This window comes from Myxocyprinus asiaticus, chromosome 12, assembly GCF_019703515.2.
Source record: "Myxocyprinus asiaticus isolate MX2 ecotype Aquarium Trade chromosome 12, UBuf_Myxa_2, whole genome shotgun sequence".
NCBI classification, from domain to species: domain Eukaryota; kingdom Metazoa; phylum Chordata; class Actinopteri; order Cypriniformes; family Catostomidae; genus Myxocyprinus; species Myxocyprinus asiaticus.
In genome coordinates this window covers 27,377,883-27,393,993 of record NC_059355.1, presented here as the reverse complement: position 1 = coordinate 27,393,993, position 16,111 = coordinate 27,377,883, and the positions used below count along the sequence as shown (strand labels likewise).

The 16,111-nt window shown below is 36.9% G+C and overlaps 1 protein-coding gene across 1 annotated transcript in view; it reads left to right on the top strand.

Annotated features, from left to right (window-relative positions):
• The first annotated feature begins 6,479 nt into the window (after positions 1-6,479).
• Positions 6,480-16,111, top strand: part of LOC127449388 (leucine-rich repeat-containing protein 7-like) — a 191,177-nt gene continuing 181,545 nt past the window's right edge. The window contains exon 1 of the mRNA XM_051712762.1: positions 6,480-6,643. The gene's annotated coding sequence lies outside the window, so the exon portion shown is untranslated. The remainder of the gene's footprint in view (positions 6,644-16,111) is intronic.

Below are 16,111 nucleotides of genomic sequence, written 5' to 3'. Positions count from 1 at the left end.
ATCATTAAAGAATGGAAAGCTTCCCCCAACCATGACACAAGCCCGGATCAGTCTGATTCTTAAAAAGGACAAAGATCAAAGTGAGTGTAAGAGTTACCATCCAGTTTCCCTGATGCTGGATCTGGCTAACCGATTAAGTAAAGTTATGACATCTCTCATACATATAGATCATGTGGGGTATATTCGGGGCCACAGCTCTTTTGATAACATCAGACGTCTAATCAATATCATGTGGTCAGTGCCGAATGATCAGACTCTGGTCGCTGCCATCTCACTTGATGCCGAAAAGGCGTTTGATATGGTAGAATGGTATTATCTTTTTAAAATTTTGGAAGTATTCGGGTTTGGGAATACTTTTATTGGATGGATTAAGCTACTTTATAGACACCCTGTAGCGGCGGTACAAACAAATTGATTAATTTCAGATTATTTTACTCTGGATAGGGGCACCCACCAGGGTTGCCCTCTTTCCCCATTATTGTTCTGTCTTGCCCTGGAACCATTAGCAGCCGTGATAAGAAAAGAGGGTGATATTCCAGGGGTGATGGTGGGAGGTGTGGCACATAAGCTTTTGCTTTACGCAGATTATATTTTATTATTCGTCTCCGACCCTACTAGATCTATGCCTTGCCTCCACAGAATTATCAATTCCTTTTCTAAATTTTCAGGATACAGAGTTCATTGGTCTAAATCTGAAGCTTTAGCTCTGACTACGTAATGCCCAGTAACAGCCTTTGCCGGGCGCCTTACAGTGGCCCAAACAGGGCATTAAGTATTTGGGTATTTTATTCCCAGCAAATTTATGTGATTTAGTCAGAGTTAATTTTGAGCCTTTAATAAAAAGGTTTTCGAGTGATGTGGGCAGGTGGGCTTCATTACATTTATTGATGATTGGGAAGGTTAATGTTATTAAAATGAACTGCATTCCAAAATGTAACTACCTGTTCCCTTCTCTAATTTCAAACAATTTGATTGCATAGTGAACTCCTTTATTTGGAATGGTAAGCATCCCAGGTTACATTTCAATAAGTTACATGGCCGATTGACAAAGGTGGTTAGGCCTACCCAAGATTTTGTTTTATTATTATGAATTCGATCTCAGACATTTGTCCCATTAGTCGCTCCCACCTGAGAGAGCCTCTCCCTGGTTCTGTATTGAACAGGAAGTTCTTGCCCCTATTTCACCACTGCAAAGCCTTTCTATCAAACTAACCGGAGAAGTTAAGTCACACCCCGTTATCTCGCATCTGCACCTGGTTTGGATGAAAGTTTCCAGAGTGTTTAATTCGGACATTTATTTAAGTGTCGCCTCAAACATATGGCTGAACCCTAAATTACACATTAATAAGACCCCTTTCTGTTGGTCAGAGTGGATTGGGAGGGGGGTTACTACACTCGGTGACCTATATGAAAGTGGAGTACTGAGATCTTTTGATAATTTGGTTCAACATTTTAAGATTCCTAGATCCCAGTTCTTAAGGTATTTAGAGCTGCGCCACTTGCTCTGTTCTATTTTTGGGAGTAGTGTACACCCCCCTAAAGTGGCAGATACTCTGGAAATGGTGATTACTGCTTTTGGGAAAGGTCATGAAGCATCAGTGTATTATCCCTGCTGATTCAGAGTCTGGGGGATGGATCTTCATCTTCTCTCAAGAGATTATAGGAGAAGGATTTAAATCTGGTATTGGAGGAGGGAGTGTGGGCCAGGAAACTAAAAAGCATCAAGTCTGCTTCTAGAGATGCAAGGGTCGTAAAGACACACCCACCTACTGGCGGTGCCAATCAGAAGACAGAGACACAACACATGTATTTTGGGGATGTGTAAAGATCCAAGAATTTTGGTTGAAGGTTCAGAACATTATGGGTGAGGTGTTGAACACTGAACTTTCATTTAGCCCCAGACTCTGTATCCTGGGTGATGGGATGACTCTGGACATTGGGGACAGTTATTTAAAAAGTTGGGTCCTAGCCAGAGTCATGACTGGTACAAAAAAAATAATCTTCAGGGGATGGAAGTCGGCTGGGGCACCCTCATTTAGGGAATGGTGTGGGGAGATGGGCGAGGTGGTGGCGTTTTAGGAGATGTTTTTTAGAAGGCTGGGGAAATGGGATTTGTTCGTCAGGAAGTGGGGGGGTTATTTGGCTTTTTTGGATGGTTCTCAGGGAATGGCTGTGGAGAGGGATTTGTAGTTTAGTTGGGTATGTGTTTTATTGATTTTGTTTGAATGTATATCTTGTTTTTTTTTTTTTTTTTTTTTTTTTGTATTTATTTTATTTTGATGATCTAATTGTTGGTGACCACAGTACTGCATGTCTGTGGGGGTTGGGGGTGGGGTGATAATGTGAATAATTGATTCCATTTTTTATGTTGTGTTTGTATGTTTTATTTTTGGAATCAATAAAATTGTTAATAAAAATAATAAAAAAAGATTAATAAATGCTGTAAAAAAAAAAAAAAAATATATATATATATATATATATATATATATATATATATATATATATATATATATATATACAACATTTTGCATACTCTTGGAGAATTGGTAATATATGTACCATTTTTAAAGAAAACATGAGTGAGCTGGCAAAACAAATTTTTCAGTTGATTCATATTCAGCTGTAGGTTATAACAGAATGGCACAATCATAAAATAAAACATGGCAACAAAGAAAAAAATGAAATGACCCCTGTTCAAAAGTCTGCATACCCTTAGTTCTTAATACTGTGTATTACCCCCTTTAGCATCAATGACAGCATGCAGTCTTTTGTAATAGTTGTCTATGAGGCATCTGTTGTTGATTGCTCAATTGGAAACATTTTAGTCTCAGATCACGCCCTGGTGAGTTTAGAGTTGTTGAATAATTTCGATTGCAACTTTATATATATATATATTTGTAACTATAGTCAAAGTTTTTGCTGATAACCGATAGTTTCTAAATGAAATTATTGCCATTGATTAATCTGTAAAATAGATACATCAACCTTCCTCTAATTTCTAGAGAAGAAGCCCAGTAAATGAAGTGTTGAAACACTGGCAGATTTGAGAGGACAGAGAGTGGAGAGTGCTGTCCTTGGTGTACTGCCATGGAAACACCACAACCTGATTTTTGTTGGTGATTTATTCAACCAGTTTTGAAACAATGTATTCAAAGAGTCTTAAAAGATGTTAAGTTTTTTGACATTTAACAATGACCCTGAATAAAGTAAATTACATATGTTTGATTAATGTTTACTTCACATCAGTCACATGCATAACTAAGAGTTTTTTAGAGGCAACCCGATTTATTAAGAAAACAGATACATACAGTATCTTGGCAAACACATTATTAGCAAAGGAGTTTCAGAACCATATATGTCATATTACTTGTATTCTTCACAGTTCAAACTTAATAACATAGGTCATTGCCTATTAAATATAAAATTCAAGCCAGTTTAAAGTCAAGGACAAAATACAAAATAAGAATATATTTTTTTTTTTTATTTATTTATTTTTTTTTTTTGGAGTTTTCAGATTCATGCCTTCCGCACTGCACTTCTCAGAGATCAGGCTGTTGCTAAGCAACTGTAAAATAAAGCAGAATCCTCTTAAGTCAGATAACCTCTTAACAATTGCTGTACAGTACATACTCTACACATCAATGTTCTATGTGTATTTCTCACATCTGATGACCTGTTACTGTAAAACCGAAAACGTAAACGTGGTTGAAGTCAACAGTAATTCAAACTGCAATACAGAATTCAAACTATCAACTCTGTTAACACGTTTTAAAATGTGGATAAACTCCAACAATGGCTTGAAATTTGTGTATCTGTTTGGTTCTGAGATGTAAAAACTGGCAACTTCAAAATTAGGTCTGTGGTTCATTATTTGGATGTTGTCCTCATTACATAACTGTGGTGTGCAGTGCTAAGATTGTGCTATAGAGTTAGTAGGCAACTGTATCATTAAATGCAAGTGGAATATATCTGAGGCAAGTGCAATAGATGAATGTTGTTGGGTTGTGACAGCACTTTTATTAAATTCATGATAAAAGAAGAGAATGACACATTACAAAATATGCACCCATCCCACTAAATAAGTTAGGTAATGTTTTGATCACTTAGATCAGGGGTTCTCAACGGGTTCTCTTTGCATTAATCGTTTATCTAGACTTGGAGTATATCAGTTAGAGTTAGGGTTAGGGGTTCTCAGTTATATGGGTTGGTACGCATTTGTACCATGGTTCATCTAATTTTGAAGTCTAATGACACATCTGAAGTATCTGGTTTAGCAGCGTCAAATACACAGGCGGAGGCACAACCTTGGCTAATGCACCTGTATGGTAGATGGATACGGCTCAATGGACAGAGCAGCGCAAACGCAAAGCTCTTAAAGCTCGAGCTCTTAAACTCGCAGCTTTGTGAGGATCAGTGAGAAGCAAGGCGCGAGAAGCGGAAACCATTTGAATTCGGCACAGAATTCTATCACCATCCTTGAATTTACTATAGTAACACTAACTGTACTTTAGGCAGAAATAGATTGATAATAAATATTATCATATCACTACTTCAGCTCTATTAAATTTGTCATATAGGCTACATTAGGGGAGTGAGGGAATATAATTAATTTTTGTTACAACTTATAAATATTTATATTTTGTATTTATTGTTTTTACATGTGTTTAGAGTAGGTCTACTGTTTATAATTACAAAAATACCATAGAATTTTTTATAGAAATCATGTTACATCTAATCATGGTAGTGAAGATGATCTTTGCTTCCATGTGTTTACTATGGTCTTGTTACAAATACCACTGTTAAAACTATAAGAAATAAATATTGAATGAATAAATTAAAATTTTCAAAAAGGCAAATGTAAAATATATTAACAATATCACTTTTATTATTAGTTTCTGTCTTTGCATTTTCATTTTATAGGCCCTAGACATAGATCTCCATCTGCTTGAATTCAAGAAACGCAAAGTTTGGTCTCACATTCATGACTGAATTTATTAACAAACTGATCACTGACTTAGATCTTTGTCAGACCTAGCTTCTATGATTTTTTTTCCCCTAATTGTGTTGGAAGTGCACACACAACTTCCATAGGCCCTATCACTTTAATCGAATGCATGCTTGTTATGACATGCAAAGTCTATTAAAAAGCTATTCAGGCTTTTCTAGTTGTCATAGATTGTGAAGCAAATCCCTAGTTATCAGTATAGATGGTGCGGAATTTAAAACCAACCAAAACGTCATTATTTCCTTTTAAAAAACAAGTGTGTGCATCTGAGCACAGCCATAATAAAGCACAGGATATGCTGTTTGTGATGTTAGAATCTGTCATATAAAGAGATAATACATTTCCTTACACTATAATAAAGATGTTGTAATAGGCCACTACATTTAAAAAGAGTTATTTGTGTATCCCATGCATAATCATTTTAATCAGTATAAAGCACCCAATAGCTTAGTCTAATCTGTGACTCATATAATATATAGAACACTGCTCAAAGTATTGTCTTTGCATACTGTATATTTTTGATGGGAAAACACATACAACATTACTGTTGTTCAATGAAAGATATTTAAAGTGAATTTAGCTCAAGCTCACTGATGTATTTTGTGCATGATCTATAGTTGCCATGGCAATGATGGCTGAGTACAGTATTATGAATATCATGAGAGCTATGCAGGGTTCTCACACCACAACATTTCATATTTTTTTATGCACAAATGAGACAAGCAATGGTCTAACCAACCAAAGACAAACTTAATATTAAGGGTGAATTTAAAGAAATGTCTGACAAAGACAGAACAACTGCTCAAAAGAGATGAAAATGTTAATATATTTCATGGCTAGAAAGACTGTCTTGAAAAAAAAAGCAAGCTCTGCATTGAGGACAGGGAAGCTGGCAAAGTAGGCTGCACACAATGTACAAAAGATATATAGTGCAATAGGGATGTAGTTCTTTGTCCTAAAACAGAGAAAGAGGAGGGTTGATTAAGTGTTGCATTCTATCTTAAGACTCTGACCTAAAATCGTGCATTGAATACTACTGTAATTAACCATCTACCACCATCTCCTTCAACATGAAGAATGTTTTAAATAGAACATCTAAAAAACATATATAATATGTTCTATATTTGGCCCACAGGTTTATTTCTAGTTCATATCATCACTAAAATCCATGTCGCAAAGGTGCGCGAGTCTTCTCAACAGCTATGCTCGCGACAAACTCACGTGGCCTTTAAACACATGCGCGAGCAGGAGGTGCTATGGCATGAATAATGTGGTGGAGAGCATAATTTATGATTTAAGACATAATGCAACTTCATAACCAATCCTCGCACTCAGGAGTGAAGCGTAGGCTTCAGTGCCGGTGAACTTGTTTGAGTGACGTTGTGGGAGTCCGTCCGCAGACCACCGTATGCACGCGCAGAGCCAGTGCACTGAACCTCTCCGATGATGCAGAGGGGATGGATACGGTCTACGAGGCAAGATGGTTAATAACATAGACAACGGTGTCGTTTTTTACTAAAAACGTGATCTGCTGTTATTTCCACTGGATTTAGGAAGGGAGACGATATCCGTTTTTGGAAAAACGTCTTTTTCAAACCTCGTTCATTCGGTTCCAACATGAGCAAACTGATCGATGCGGTAGGTACGAATTGAGTGCATGTTTAACACGTGTCTTTTGCTTTTTTGTGAATGTATTTAACAGTACCAGCACTTCCATGTCATGTTCATGCATCTGCACCGAGTCACAGCTGGATGAAATAAAAGTACGCCTACTCAAAGTAAGCAGCAGAGCTTTGCGAATGTTGCGGGTATCATAGTTTAAAATGTTCAGATCCTTTTCTGATTGAGTATCGACCCTTATGTCCCCATGGAATTTTCGTGCATAAAGATCTCTTGCAAAGGAGTCAACAAGGTTGTTCGCAATCCCACCTGTAATTTTTAACATTAAATCATGATGGATTCATTTAAAAAGGCAATAACGGCATTGTAGTCAAAGTCCAGTTGGCTCTGTTGCTCAGAGAGCTTAGTTGAAATGGTTTTTTATCCCTTAAAATGTGCATGCATGGATAATATGTGTAATATATTTGTTTTTGAGCTTTTAAATGTATATCCTGGGTTTATTACATAGTTAAGGTCAAGCGACAGTATTTGGGAATGTTGGTTACAACAAAAATGTATTTTATTTTAAAAACAGCAAAAATCTGGATTACAGTGAGGCATTACAAAGGAAGTGAATGGGGCCAATCCATACACATGAAAATACTTAATGTTTCAATATGTGTGTTAACATGATTTTGTGATAAAATCACTTACTAACCTTTTCAGTGTAAAAAGTTATATCCAGTTTTACAACCTTGTTGCCATTGCGACGTAATGCTCTAAACCCCAAAACGACTGTAAAATGATGATTTAAACAACTTTACAGCTCAAATAATACATAAGTTTTAACAGAAGAATTAATGTAAGTCCGTTTATAAAATGATAGGTTTCACATTTGTGACTACCAAAATTGGCTCTATTCATTTCCATCGTACAGTAAGTGCTTCACTGTAACCTTGATTTTTCTTTATTTCTTTTTTTTTTTTTTAAGAAAACATGGGATAAGTCAAAATTATTTTTGTAGTAATGAAACAACATGCCACAAATGCTGTTGTTTGAGCTTAACTTGTATCAAACCCTGAATATTACTTTAAGACAGTGGTTCTCAAACTTTTTTGACCCACGGACTCCTTTTTGATGGGTTGGTTTTCTGTGGAAAAGATTTTTCTGCTAAAAGATGAACGATGATGTTGTCTGTGACTGAATTTACAGACAGACTGTTTGTGTCCAAAAACTCTGTCAACAGTGGGAACATTTCTGTGATTCCAGACTGAATTCTCATTCTCCACAATGTGGTTTTTCATATAAATGCGCTCAACTTGTCACTTACCTCAAGCACTGAAGCATATTTTCCCTGAACTGATAAGTTCAAGCCATTCAACAAACCAAAGATATCTGTCAAATATTCAAGTTTAGCCAGCTATTCCTCATCTGAAAAATGCGCTGCCTGCTCTGGCCTGGCCTCGGTCATATATACAGCTCTGGAAAAAATCAAGAGACCACTGCAAAATTATCAGTTTCTCTGGATCTACTATTTATAGGTATGTGTTTGAGTAAAATGAAAATTTTTGTTTTATTCTGTAAAATACTGTCAACATTTCTCCCAAATTCCAAATAAAAATATTGTCATTTAGAGCATTTATTTGCAGAAAATGACAACTGATCAAAATAACAAAAAAGATGCAGTGCTTCAGACCTCGAGTAATGCAAAGAAAACAAGTTCATATTTATTTATAAACAACACAATGCAAATGTTTTAACTTAGGAAGAGTTCAGAAATCAATATTTGGTTGAATAACCCTGATTTTCAATCGCAGCTTTCATGCGTCTTGGCATGCTCTCTACCAGACTTTCACATTGTTGGGTGAATTTATGCCACTCCTGGCACAAAAGTTCAAGCAGCTCAGCTTTGTTTGATGGCTTGTGGACATACATCTTCCCCTTGATTACATTCCAGAGGTTTTCAGTTCTGGAGATTGGGCTGGCCATGACAGGGTCTTACATTTACATTAATGCATTTGGCAGACACTTTTATCCAAAGCAACTTACAGTGCCCTTATTACAGGGACAATCCCCCTGGAGCAACCTGAAGTTAAGTGTCTTGCTCAAGGACACAATGGTGGTAGCTGTGGGGATTGAACCAACAACCTTCTGCATACCAGTTCAGTGCTTTAGTCCACTACACCACCACCACATTTGAGGCTGAACTCTTCTTAAGTTAAAACATTAGTATTGTGTTGTTTAAAAATGAATATGAACTTGTTTTCTTTGCATTCGGTCTTGATTCGGTGTTCCTCCATCCACACCTTGATTGACCTGGCTGTGTGGCATGGAGCATTGTCTTTCTGGGAAAATCAATCCTCAGAGCACCCCCAGATCATCACCGATCCTCCACCTGGTCGTCTAATGGTTAGACAGAGACTTGGAGAGGCTGTGTCTCGCACCCACTGTGAAATTTGGTGGAGGATCTGTGATGATCTGGGGGTGGTTCAGCAAGGTTGGAATCAGGCAGATTCATCTTTGTGAAGGATGCATGAATCAAGCCACGTACAAGGTTATCCTGGAAGAATATTCACTTCCTTCTGCTCTGACAATGTTCCCCAACTCTGAGGATTGGTTTTTCCAGCAGGACAATGCTCCATGCCACACAACAGGTCAACCAAGGTGTGGATGGAGTACCACCAGATCAAGATCCTGTCATGCCCAGCCCAATCTCCAGACTTGAATCCCATTGAAAACCTCTGGAATGTGATCAAGAAGAAGAAGCCATCATACAATGCCAAACTGCTTGAATTTTTGCACCAGGAGTGGCATAAAGTCACCCAATAGCAATGTGAAAGACTGGTAGAGAGCATGCCAAGACGCATGAAATATTTGATTCTGAACTCTTCATTAGTTAAAACATTAGTATTGTGTTGTTTAAAAATGAATATGAACTTGTTTTCTTTGCATTATTCAAGGTCTGAAAACACTGCATCTTTTTTGTTATTTTGAGCAGTTGTCATTTTCTGCCAATAAATGCTCTAAATAACAATATTTTGGGGGGGAATTTGGGAGAATTGTTGTCATTTGTTGTGACATTGTGTGACTTTATAGAATAAAAAAAAATTTTTCTTCATTTTACTCAAACACATAGCTATAAATAGTAGATCCAGAGAAACTTATAATTATATATAATAAAACTGAGGTCCGCAGACCCCAGTTTGAGAACCACTGCTTTAAGAGTACTTCTATCCAGACACATGACAACATGGTATAACATGATATTTTGTGGAAAATTTGTATTTTGTTTTGCCATATATTTATCTGTGAATTTGTAAGCCTGAAAGAGCCCTCAGTTAGAAAGAATATAAGAATATGAATCCAATCAAGGAGCCCTTCACAGGCTAGGGGACATGCAGGTTGCAAGTTCTTACGGTTTTGGAGTCATGACTCTACAAAAATAGTCTATACATTGTCAGAATGAACAGCAAACTTATTTTGTTGAGAAATCATGTTGGAATTATATTGTTACTTGTTTAAGAGGGAACATTTAGCCCTCCTAATTTGCAAAATAAATAAAAGCAAATTGGGTTAGGTTTGCTGGTTATTACATTTGTTTCCCAAGTGCACTAAAAAGTCAAAATACATCCTGAGAGTGGTCACGCCTAAGTTAAACCTGTTATAACAGTAGTCCCAATTTTGAATCTTAATACAAAAGCTTATGGCAAAGTGGAAGAACACTTGCTTCATTGTCTGCAGAGTAAATGCCAAGAATTATTTTTTGTTGAGGATTCAATGGCTTCAAATATACAGTAATGTATCTTTAATCTGATCTGTTAACATAATATATTATCATTCTAATCTCCAATGTACTATATCGGCCATCGGCATTATGTTGGCCATCAACCAACCTGATCTCTAGAGGAATAAGACTTAGGATTGTTCCTTAGTTTGATTGTAAGTATCTGTATGGATTGAAAAAAGTAAACCTTTTATAGTGAACATAATAATTTGTAATTTTGCTTGATAGAGCTCAATATTTGAACATTTAGAATGCACGTGGTCCATTTTTTTTTACAGTCATCTACCCAATATTTGTCCAACTGTCCATTATATGGAAATATTGTTCTCAATGGTTCATACACAAGGTTTGAAATGGTAAAAAGTTGGTTTCAAAATCTAAAAGTCAATGCCTTATAGAGCCTCATAGTTCCCTGACAAGGTCACAAAATCCTTGGAAAGTTTTCCTCCAAAAATCCACTTGAAACCATCTTGACTGGGCAACAGGCCAACTAGAGTCAGCTATATTATCTGGGTCTCTCATGTTAGAAAGAGCAGAAGGAAAAGTATGGACAATAACAGCCTTGGCTAGTTTTTGCCTCACTGTACTAGAATCATGAAAGCTTTATCATGTTGGATAAAATTGAAAGCCAGGTTGAATCAAAATGGCTCTAATTATTTCTTTTGATGCACATTTCAAAATAGTCAATGTAAGTGGTTGCTTCAGTTTGTCACAGATTCTAGTATAACGGTTTCATCTGAGGATTAATGATACATAAACAGACCAAGTTTGAAGGAAACTACAGAGCAGGGACTGGATTGCCTTGATAAAGCCAATCAGATTAAAGTAGGTCTTCTGTCAACTAGGACACCCCGACCTACATACACTTGTCCCTTAGAAAATACTCAGCTTTTAAATCATATTAACGTAGCTATAGAGGAGTTTGTTAAATTCACAATGCAAACATATCAAGTGAGGTGGAGTATCAGTTAATCATATCTATGCATCTTTAATCCACATTTGGTGTGGTGAAATTCTGGTGGAGCCATTATGATAAATAGGGTTTTAGAAAAGATAATCCATGGCTTTGATTAGTTTTAGATGCTGTTTTACTACTGAAATATTGTAATGTTGCTGCTGGCACTGGCAATGACAAAGATGATGATGTAGAAGGGATGAACCCAAGTACGGTTTTATTTACAATAGTGAAATCCAGTAACCCTAATTAAACTTGACTATTAGCCTGGCCTAGCCTAGCCTAGCCTAGCCTGGCCTGGCCTGGCCTGGCCTGGCCTGGCCTGGCCTGGCCTGGCCTGGCCTGGCCTGGACAATGTCACAAGCACTATACCTGACATCAGACAATGGCAAACATGAGGGCTTAAATACAAGGACAAGGTGAACAAGTAAATAAGACAACCAATCACAAGACTAAACTATAAACAAGATAACAAGACTAAATGAACTATAACCAATGAAAAGACAAGACTAATAACAAAGTAATCAAACAATAAACCAATGAAAACAAGACACATGAACAGGGGAAACACATGACAAGATCACATGAGGGAACAGGAAATCACATGACATGACAGGAATAGGAAATACTTGAAAATAAAAGACATGAACACAAAACATGAACAAAAACACATCTAGACGTGACAAATATAGTCTGGATTTCTTAGTATGATGCTGAGTGCTGAGACATTGTATGTCTAAACTCTGGTGATAATAAACAAATGCCATTTTTATGTTTGTTCATTACCAAATGATTTGTTGCATCAAAGCATTGCATTTGTAACATTAAGTTGTTACTAGAGCTTTGGAGCTTTCACTCCCAATTCTTAATTATGCTTTTCTGTTTACTTAGCTTCTAAATTTTAGCTCAGTTTTGTCAAGCTAATATACAACTAACTCTTCAAGCATACTGAAAAAAAAAAGCCCAAGATCAAATATTGCAATACTTTCAAACAAGCAACAACTCTTTTGATTAAATCTTTAGTAGTTTCTACTGAAGTTGCATGATTACATCATGCAATGTGTTGCTCTACCCCTAAAAGAAAACTTGCAATTTTAAGATTATTTAATGTAATAAAACTCGTTTTTCTAATTGATGACATCTCTGAATGCACTCAAAGGGAAGATTTGTAAGATTTAGCTCACTTCTGGAGACAAATTTGTACTCAAAGTATAGCTAAGTTAACCTACATTCTCATACACACATTATCTTACTCTCTAGTGGTGTGGAGAATGGAGGCAGCCAGAGCTGGCACTTTAATTCCATGGTGCTTTTTCTTGTTCATATCTGTCAGCGGGTTGCTGCATAATTAGCTGCAGATATCTGCACAGGTTTCCATGGTGCAGCATCATATCTGTGTGAAAGGCCTGCCTACACACAAAAACTCTATCTCACACACACATACACAGCAGAAAGCTGGAGGTTTAGCACTTTATTATAATTATCACCTATTACTGCAGATCTGGAACACCCTTACTATGTGACTTCACAACTAGGAGCAAAGCAATGCATCTGCTCTCTTCTCGATGGACATAACAGTTCTTCGCTGAAGTGTTTTTGATGTGTTACTTTTCCATCTGTTGTGTATTGGATCTATGGTGTTCTGTGCTTTGTCAGTCACGAAAAGGCACAGAATACCTAACCACCCACGGCTTTTCACCTCTTGAGTCATTACTGTAGGTAAGATTGTCTGTACTGCATAATTTTCAAAATAATTGCTTTTGCTCGATGACTTACCTACACCCTACTTAGATTTGCCTTAACATTATGCGAGGGTTTCTGTATGAATAAGGAATATATAGTATTTCTTTTTCTATCTCTATCACTGATTCTCTTTTTCATTCGCTCTGTGTCTTTCTCTCCATGATTCTCTGGAAGAAAAAACACAGTTTTGCAACATTTCAGCTTTTCAGCCTACAGACAAGGTTTCATTTCAATGCTGTGTGGGCGTCTTCAGTGTAAGAGCTTACTCTGTGGAGAGAGAGAGAAGGAGAGAGATAGAGTGGGGGCCTCCAGCTGTGCTGTACTGCAATGGCAGGCTGAGAGCGGCCCCTGCTGTGTGTGAGGAAGGTGAGTGATGGCTGATGGAGATTTCTGAACTGCTGAGTAAAAGTTATTCAGCATGCTTATCCACTCAATCAGTCGCTCACTTTTCCACCTGTAGCAAAGGCATTAGCTGCATAGCTGTGTGGTACTGGACAGTGTTTTGTGTCAGGATTGCAGTGTATTCTCTAATGGAGTGAATGAGCTGTCCTTGTCCATTTAGAGCTGCCTTTAGCAAATATTCCATAAAATACGTACATGTAACTTTATACTTTTGAAAGGGACCCCTTGCTAAAATATAAAAGCAGCAATATGTTTTCATGTATAAAGACCCATTTATACAAGTGTGATAAAAACAATATTCCTCTTAAATGGATAGTATACCTTTTACAGGGATAGATCACCCAAAATGTCATTCTAAGATTATGTCTTTCTTTCTTCTGTGGAACACAACAGACTGATCGCACTGCGAATTCGGGAATAGGAGTTAGAGAGTTCTGCTGCTGAAATCAGTCTGAGCTTGCTGAAATTTTAACCTTAGCCCTCAGTGGCCAAAGCTGGAAGTATTGTGCAGGTGATTTGTCCACCAGTTGGTGCCAAAAGGGAGTTGTAAATTTTAGTTGTAAATGACGTAATACAGTCAAATGCAATGTATATTTTATATACATACTCCCTTACCCAAACACCAACCCTAAACTGAGACTTATTACAAGACTTATTACAACATTGCGACCTGATTTTAACTGATGTTTTAACGTTCACTTTTGCACATTCTCTGACAATTTACTGTTTTTATTGGTTGTTTTGCAGTGAATAAACATTTACACATAGTTTACACAGGTTTTTGACATTAAATTTCAAGCATTATCAGCAGTGTCCTGCAGTGTGACATACTTCATCTATTTTAAACAATATCTTGTATAGCTGTAATTATTATACTTTATACTACTATACTAAGGGTTGGGAGGGTTACTTTTGAAATGTATTCCACTACAGATTACAGAATACATGTTGTAAAATGTAATTTATAATGTATTCCGTTAGATTACTCAAGGTCAGTAATGTATTCTAAATACTTTGGATTACTTTTTCAGCAGTGGTAGATTCTTTTCACTTGTTTTGAAAAAAAAAACTCTGCCAGTACAGTAAGACAAAATACACATGTTAAAAATACATTCTCTGAAAAACCTAAATATCTTATGCAGTGTTGTTCCTAAAACAAGATAAATCAAATTGATCTTGTTTTAAGGATTTTTAGATATTTTTACAGGAATTAATACAGACATTATTATCAAGAATACGATTTTTGCCCTAATATCAAAGGTCTTACTAGAAAAAAAGAAATTATGATCCAACATGAATTTTCTTGATAAAAAAATACGATCGTGTCTGGTAACATGTGCATGTAAAATGGCTAGAAATAGCATTTTAGCTTAGCGTAAAGCTAACAATTTACACAAGGTTTATTTCTATTTCTTCTGCTCCAAACTTACTTCAAACTTACTTCTCTGTCTGCTCGTATGAATGTAACACGTCATAAGAAATTGTTTCACCGCTGTTCAAATGCACTTCGGATCGCATCATATATATGTATAAATGTTTTCCATCTGAAAGGACTAAATATGAAATTAAACAGAAAATGACAATAAAATGCAAAGTAATCTCTTCAGTAATCAAAATACATTTTGAATGTAACTGTATTCTAATTACCAATGATTTAAATTGTAACTGTAGTGGAATACAGTTACTTATATTTTGTATTTTAAATACATAATCCCGTTACATGTATTCCATTACTCCCCAACCCTGCTATACTATATTAAATGTAACTATACTGTATGTTTCCATTACCTCATATAAACTGAGATATTAGTTTATTTGCTCTTCTGGAAAAAAGTTGAAAGGTGATTAAAATCTTGAAAAACTTAAAGAAAATTGTCGAAAAATGCTGAATTGTCACTGCACCTTAAATACATTTTCTTTTATCGTGATAATTTCTGCGATTAATGTTTTTTGCTTAACGCAGTAAAAAACCCAATGCAATTAATGCAGTGTTTGTTTTTTTTACTTCCTGAAACTTCACCGATAGGAGAAAGGTGTCCCGAGTTGTTCCTGGAAGGCTCTGAATAGGGTAGGGGGTGGGGTTAGGATATCTGCTAGTTGCCCGGAACAAACCCTGGCACATTTGTTCAATGGGTGAAACGTCACTAATGTTTTTCCCCACTTTCTGTGGTTAGAATTTAATTTTCAAGAGGTACATGCTCGTCTCAACTGAACATTCTATAGAAATTGATTCTGTGGAGCAGCGCACGCTTATTCATTATGCGCAGCGTATGTCCCAGGCGTAATAAACACAGGACTGCATTTACTGTAAGGAGAATGGAGTTTTCAAATGTTGAGCCAGGCAGTGGCGGTTCTAGCTTGTATGTCGCCCTGGGTGAAACCCGCTTCAACACGGCCCCAATGTTGTTGACGGGGGTGTGGGGGTGGCGATTGTATAAAAGTTGTTGACCGGGGTGTGGGGGGGGGTTGTATGGCACCTTGGGCGAAACCCGCTTCAACACGCCCCCAAAGTTGTTGACATGGGGGGGTTGGGGGGGGGGTGTCTGTGTGGTTGCCTCGTGCCGCCCACCACGAGTGAGACCCAGTGTTTGCACGACAGAGACTGAAGGACCTAACCATTCAG